Below are 7,216 nucleotides of genomic sequence, written 5' to 3'. Positions count from 1 at the left end.
CCTCCAGCCCAACATGCGCTGTCTTTTCGTCTGTGTCTCCAGTTTCTTCATCAGACTCTCACAGTCTTCTGAGCACCGGCCTTTTGCCTCCGTCGGTAGGCCGATCACCAGGTGCTTTAACCTTTTTGATGCAGTGGTAAATGGGATTGTTTCCTTAAATTCTTCCTACAGTTTGTTGTTAGTGTATAGAAATACAACAGATTCCTGTATATTAATTTTGTATCCTGCAGCTTTACTGAATTCATTGATTAGCTCTAGTAGCTTTCTGGTGGTGTCTTTAGGATTTTTCTATGTATAGTATCATGTTATCTGCAAACAGTGAACATTTTACTCCTTTTCCAGCTTGAAATTCTTTCATTTTTCTTCTCTGAATGCCATGGCTAGGACCCCTAGAACTATGCTGAATAAAAATGGTGAGAGTGGATGGGCATGCTTGTCTTGTCCTGATCTCAGAGGAGACGCCTTTGGGTTTTCAACACCAAGAATGCTGTTTGCTGTGGATTTGTCATATATGGTGCTTATCATGTTGAGGTATGTTCCCTCTATACCCACTTTCTGAAGGGTTTTTTTAAATCATGAACGGATGTTGAACTTTGTCACAAGCTTTTTCTGCATCTAGTCAGATGATCACGTGATTTCAGTTCTTCAATTTGTCAGTGCGATGTGTCACACTGATTGATTTATGGATCCTGAAAAAGCCTTGCGTCCCTGGGATAAATCCTGCTTGATCATGGTGTCTGGCCCTTTGTTGTTGGATTCAGTCTGCCACTCTTTTGTTGAGGGTTTTTGCGTCTATGTTCATCAGTGACGTTGGCCTGTAATTTTCTTTTTGCGAGATCTTTGTCTGGTTTGGGTGTCAGGGTACTGCTGGCTTCCTAAAATAAGTTTGGAAGTGTTCCTACCTCTGTGATTTTTTTTTTTTTTTAATAGTTTGAGAAGGATAGGTGTTCACTCTTCTCTAAGTGTTTGGCAGAATTCACCTCTGCAGCCATCTAGTCCTGGACTTTGGTTTTTTTGGGAGTTTTAAAATTACCGATTCAATTTCATTACTGGTAATTTGTATGTTTATATGTTCTATTTCTTCCTGACTCAGTCTTGGGAGATTGTACACTTTTAGGAATTTGTCCACTTCTCCTAGGTTGTCCATTTTATCATCGTTCTTTCTTGGTTAACAGATATTAACCCTCAGCTATGTGCTGGGCACTGGAGACCCAGTGGCCATAAAGACAGACAAAGCCCTACCCTCGGGAAAGTTAACAGCATGTTAATTAAACCTCGTGCTTCCTCAGTCCGTATGATGCACTAGGCCCTGTGTGTTGCAATTTACATGCATTAGTTCATTCAATCACTGCGATAATTCTGTCACCGCTCCCATTTTATAAATAGAGACAGGCAGGCACAGAGAAGTTATGTCGCTTGCCCTAAACTGCACAGCAGTAAATGGCAGAGGCAGGCTTGAACTCAGGGTGTCTGCTCCAGCGTCCCTGCTTTTAACCACCACTATCCTGCACAGCCTCTAGGAAGTGAGAAGTAACGTTTCAGATAGCGGTACACGCCATAAGGAGACAGAAACGGAGGAGGGGTGCTGAAGCCAGGGTGGTTGGTGCTGTGTCCTTGAAGTGTTGGCATTTGAACTGAGTCTTATGAACCCGAAAGAGCCAGCCCCGCAGAAGCCAGAGGGACAAGCATGTGCAAAGGCCCAGAGGCAGAGCAGAGCACGGCATGCTGGGAATGGATTCACCTGGCTGCAGCTGGGAGGCTGGCTTGACGGAGCCTGGGTGGAGGCAGAGAGGCCTGGGAGGAGGCTGTGACTTCCTCGGGGGAGAGACGATGGCAGGTCAGTGAAGAGGGCGGGCAGACAGAGGGGGGGGCCCAGGGAAGCAGGGCCAGAGCATGGTGACCTGTCAGAGGTGGCTAGAGGAAGTTCATGGCACTCTGTGCCTGGCATGGGCGTCCCGACCTGAATCCACTGTCTTCCTTGAGCCTCTGTGGAGCCAGTGGAGGCTCGGGACCCCGTGTGTGGCTGCCGTGGGACAGCCTCGGCCAGAGCCCTTGTCCCTCCTCCTGGTAGGGGGCTTTGAAGCTGTCACTTCTCATTCCCCTGAGACTGTCCTCCCTTGAACCTGGGGATGGGCGACCTCCTAGGGGCTCAGGGAACATGTTGCAGTCTCTTCTGAAGCTGCAGGGCTCGGCTGCAACTCAGGTGGAGAAAAGGACTCCCTGACCCGGGTCTCGCTGAGCGAGTCCCTTGAGTTTGGGGGCAGGGAGTCTGCAAGGATTGGGGTCCCTGGGCCTTCTGCTGGGCACAGCACATCCCTGTGAGGCCTCAGGAAGGCCCAGTTCCCAGCCCGGGGAACTTTGAGCTGGTTTTAAACATAATTGCAGAAGACACGTGAGTGTGTGCACACACACGTGTGCTCACGTATGTACATCTGGACGACATGCGAACTTGATCCTCCCCACCCGCATGCGGATGACTCTGCCGCCTCTGGGGTGCCCTGTGTCGGGAAAGGGCTCCCCCAGGAGGCACGAGTCGTGGCCTTGACGGTCCCTCTGCTGTGCGTGTGGTCTGGGATAGAGGCCCGCACCTCCCTGGACCTCAGCTTCTCTGTCTTGAAAACAGGAGGTTTGGTGCACACCCTAGGCTGGGTGCTGCGTGCACAAACGCCACGCTCAGCGTGCAGTCAGACTTTGCGCCCTCCTCGCGGTGCTTGTCAACATACAGAAAGAGGAGGAGGCTTTACCCTGAAAACCTGAATACTCAGCCCTTCTTGAAAAACCACACGGTCTGGCCACAGGGCGGCCTACATCCCCACGCGGCCGCCGTGGGCCCGTGCTGAGCTGCTCACCTCCCGCAGTTTTGTTATATACGGACCTTCAACACCAAAGTCCTGGACTTCCTAATTCTTGACTTGGCCTCTTAGGATTTTCACCTATTTAGTCTGTTTTGTTGAAAAGCCACTTTAGAAATAAACCAAAGAGGGAAAAAAATACCTTTGCCCAACACAGAGCCAAATGCTTATTATCGTATGCCGTGTTTGAGGAACCTCATGCTTGTGAGGAGAATGGCAGTAATAGTAGAAGTAGTGGGTTTTTTCAATTTTCACCGGAGTATAGCTGCTTGGCAAGGTCGTGTTGGTTTCTGCTGTTCAGCAAAGTGAATCAGCCATAGTGTATGTGTACCCCGTTTTGGATTTCCTTCCCATTTCGGCCCCCACGGGGCGCTGAGTAGAGTTCTCTGTGCCACACGGTGCTTCTCCTAGTGACCTGTTTTATAAGTAGCAGTGCGCATGCGCCAATCCCGGCCTCCACCCCTCCCCCCCCCCCACCGCCCCTTCCTCCCTTGGTGTCCGTGTTTGCTCTCTAGCTCCGTGTCTCTATTTCTGCTTTGCGTGTATGTTCATCTGTACCACTTTTGGAGATGTCATACATATATACGTGTGTGTGTTAATATATGGTATTTCTTTTTCTTTCTGACTTACTTCACTGTGTATGACAGTCTCTAAGTCGATGTATGTCTCTGAAAGTTAACCAGTTTCATTCCTTTTTATGGCTGAGTAATATCCCATTGTGTTAGGTGCCACATCTTCGTTATCCATTCATCTGCTGATGGACATTTAGGTTTCTTCCATGTCCCGGCTATTGTAAAGAGTGCTGCATGAACATTGGGCTACGTGTGTCTTTTTGAATTACGGTTTTCTCAGGGTGTAACCATCGGAGAAGGCACTGGCACCCCACTCCAGGACTCTTGCCTGGAAAATCCCATGGACGGAGGAGCCTGGTGGGCTGCAGTCCCTGGGGTCGCGAAGAGTCAGACACAACTGAGCGACTTCACTTTCACTTTTTCACTTTCATGCATTGGAGAAGGAAATGGCAACCCACTCCAGTGTTCTTGCCTGGAGAATCCCAGGGACGGCGGAGCCTGGTGGGCTGCCGTTTATGGGGTCGCACAGAGTCGGACACGACTGAAGCGACTTAGCAGCAGTGGGATTTCTAAATCAATGGTAGCTTTATTTTTATTTTTTTCTGGAACCTCCACACTGTTGCCTATAGTGGCTATATCAGTTTACATTTCCACCAGCAGTGAAAGAGGGTTCCCTTTTTCTCCAGTAAATCCTCTCCAGCATTTATTGGTCATAAATGTTTGGACGATGGCGTGAGGTGATACCTCATTGTAGTTTGATTTGCACGTCTCTAATAATGAGCATTGTTGAGCATCTTTTCATGTATTTGTTGGCCATCTCCGTGTTTTCTTTAGAGAAATGTCTGTTTAGGTCTTCTGCCCAATTTTTGATTGTGTTTTTTGTTTCTTTGATATTGAGCTGCATGAGCTGTTTGTACATTTTGGAGATTCAGTTCAGTTCAGTCGCTCAGCCATGTCCGAATCTCCGCAACCCTATGAACCGCAGCACGCCAGGTCTCTCTATCTGTCACCAACTCCCAGAGATTAATCTCTGTCAGTTGCTTCATTTGAAAATATTTCCTCGCATTCTGATGGTTGTCTTTTCATTGCTTTTTTAATATAAAATATATTAACTATCTATTGTCTTTTAAAAAATAATTTTATTTAGTTACTTTTGGCTGTGCTGGGTCTTCATCACTGCACATGGGCCTTTTCTAGTTGCAGCGAGCAGGAGCTAGGCTCTAGTGGTGATGCACGGACTTCTCGTTGGGGTGGCTCTGTGAAGCACGGCTCTAGGGCGCACAGGCTTCTAGCTGCGGCTCGCAGGCTCTAGCGCCGCGGGCTTAGTCGTCGTGGCACGTGGGCGTAGTTGCTCTGTGCCATGTGGGATTTTCCCAGACCAGGGAGCGAACCGGCGTCCCCTGTGTTGCAAGGCAGACTCTTAAACCACTGGACCACCAGGGAAGCCCCATTGTCTTTTACAATGTTGTGTTCATTTCCGCTGTACAAAGTCATGAATCAGCTACATGAATACATATGTCCCCTCCCTTGTGAGCCTCCCTCCCACCCCCTCATCTCACCCCTCTAGGTCATCATAGAGCACTGAGATGAACTCCCTGTGTCACACAGCAGTTTCCCACTCAGTTCAGTCGTGTCCAACTCTTTGTGACCCCATGGACTGCAGCACGCCAGGCTTCCCTGTCCATCACCAACTCTCCCGGAGCTTACTCAAACTCATGTCCATTGAGTCAGTGATGCCATCCAACTGTCTCATCCTCTGTCGTCCTCTTCTCCTCCCGTCTTCAGTTTTTCCCAGCATCAGGGTCTTTTCCAATGAGTCAGCTCTTCACATCAGGTGGCCAAAGTATTGGAGTTTCAGCTTTAGTGTCAGTCCTTCCAATGAACACCCAGGACTGATTTCCATTAGGATGGACTGGTTGGATCTCCTTGCAGTCCAAGGGACTCTCAAGAGTCTTCTCCAACACCACAGTTCAAAAGCATCAATTCTTCAGTGCTCAGCTTTGTTTATAGTGCAAAGTCTCACATTCATACATGACTACTGAAAAAACCATAGCTTTGACTAGATGGACCTTTGTTGGCAAAGTAATGTCTCTGCTTTTTAATATGCTGTCTAGGTTGGTTGTAGCTTTTCTTCCAAGGAACAAGCGTCTTTTAATTTCATGGCTGCCATCACCATCTGCAGTGATTTTGGAGCCCAAGGAAATAAAATCTGTCACTGCTTCCACTTCTCCCCCTTCTGTTTGCCATGAAGTGATGGGACTGGATGCCATGATCTTAGTTTTCTGAATGTTGAGTTCAGAGTGTGAACTCAAAAAGCCAGCTTTTTCACTCTCCTCTTTCACTTTCATCAAGAGGCTCTTTAGTTCTTCTTCACTTTCTGCCGTAAGGGTGGTGTCATTGCATATCTGAGGTTATTGATATTTCTCTCAGCAATCTTGATTCCAGCTTGTACTTTATCCCCCCTGGCATTTCTCATGATGTACTCTGCGTGTAAGTTTAATAAGCAGGGTGACAGTATACAGCCTTGACGTACTTCTTTCCTAGTCTGCTGGCAATGCAAGAGGCCTGGGTTTGATCCCTGGGTCAGGAAGATCCCCTGGAGGAGGAAACGGCAATCCCTCATAGTGCATTCACGCATAGGCACACTGCAGTGTGGTCTAGAACACCAAGTGCTTTCCCACCAGCTGGTTCCCCACCGGCTATCTATTGTACACGTGTTAGTGTGTGGGCCTAGAAAGACGGTGCTGCTGAACCTATTTGCAGGGCAGGAATAGACACAGATGTGGACGATGGACTTGAGGACCAGCGGGGAAGGAGAGGGTGGCATGAATCGAGAGACTGGCACTGGCACGCACGCACTGACGTGTGTGAGACAGGCGGCTAGTGAGACGCTGTTGCACGCACAGGGCGTTCATCCCAGCGCTCCACGATGACCACGAATGACCCAGTTTGTGCCTTCCTCTGGCTGCGTATATGCTCCACTGTGTGTGCACCACCTCTTCTTTGCCCGTTCATCTGTTGATGGACATCCAGGCTGCTTCCGTGTCCTGGCTGCTGTAACTGGCGCTGCAGGGAGCCTTGGGCTACACGTGTCTTCCTCAGGGTATGTGCCTAGGAGTGGGATTGCTGGCTCATGCGGCGGTTTTATTTTTAGTTTTCTCAGGAACCTCCCTACTGTTCTCCGCACTGCTTGTATCACTTTACATTTCCACCAGCAGTGAAAGACGGTGCTCTTTTTCTCCAGTAAATCCTCTCCAGCTTGTACTGTTTGTAGATTTTCAGATGATGGCCGTTCTGACCAGTGTGAGGTAATATGCCTCACTGTGGTTTTGATTTGTGTTTCTCTGATAATTAGGGGTGTTGAGCGTCTTTTCATACAGCCATCTGCAGTCTTCTTTAGAGAAGAAGTTTAGGCCTTCCGCCCATTTTTCGACTGGGTTGTTGGTTTTGTTTTTGATATTGAGCCGCATGAACTGTTTGTATATTTTGGAGATTAATTCCTGTCTGTTGCTTCGTTTGCAATATTTTCTCCTGTTCAGAGGAGAATATGATCTTCCATCTTTACAGCTTTCTCTGCTGTGAAATAGCTTTTAAGTCCCATTTGTTTATTTTGTTTTTATTTTAATTACTGTAGGAGGTGGGTCAGGAAGGCTTTCCTGTGATTTATGTCAAAAAGTGTTCTGCCTATGTTTTCCTCTAAGTCTTATAGTGAACAGTCTTACATTTAGGTCTTTAATCCATTTTCGTGTATGGTGTTAGTAGGTTCTTATTTCAGTCTTTGACATGTAGCTG

The sequence above is a fragment of the Bos grunniens genome, chromosome 22 (assembly GCF_055505025.1).
Source record: "Bos grunniens cultivar Pamir isolate PY7600 chromosome 22, Bosgru_T2T1.0, whole genome shotgun sequence".
Lineage (NCBI taxonomy): Eukaryota > Metazoa > Chordata > Mammalia > Artiodactyla > Bovidae > Bos > Bos grunniens.
This window is presented reverse-complemented; position numbering follows the sequence as displayed.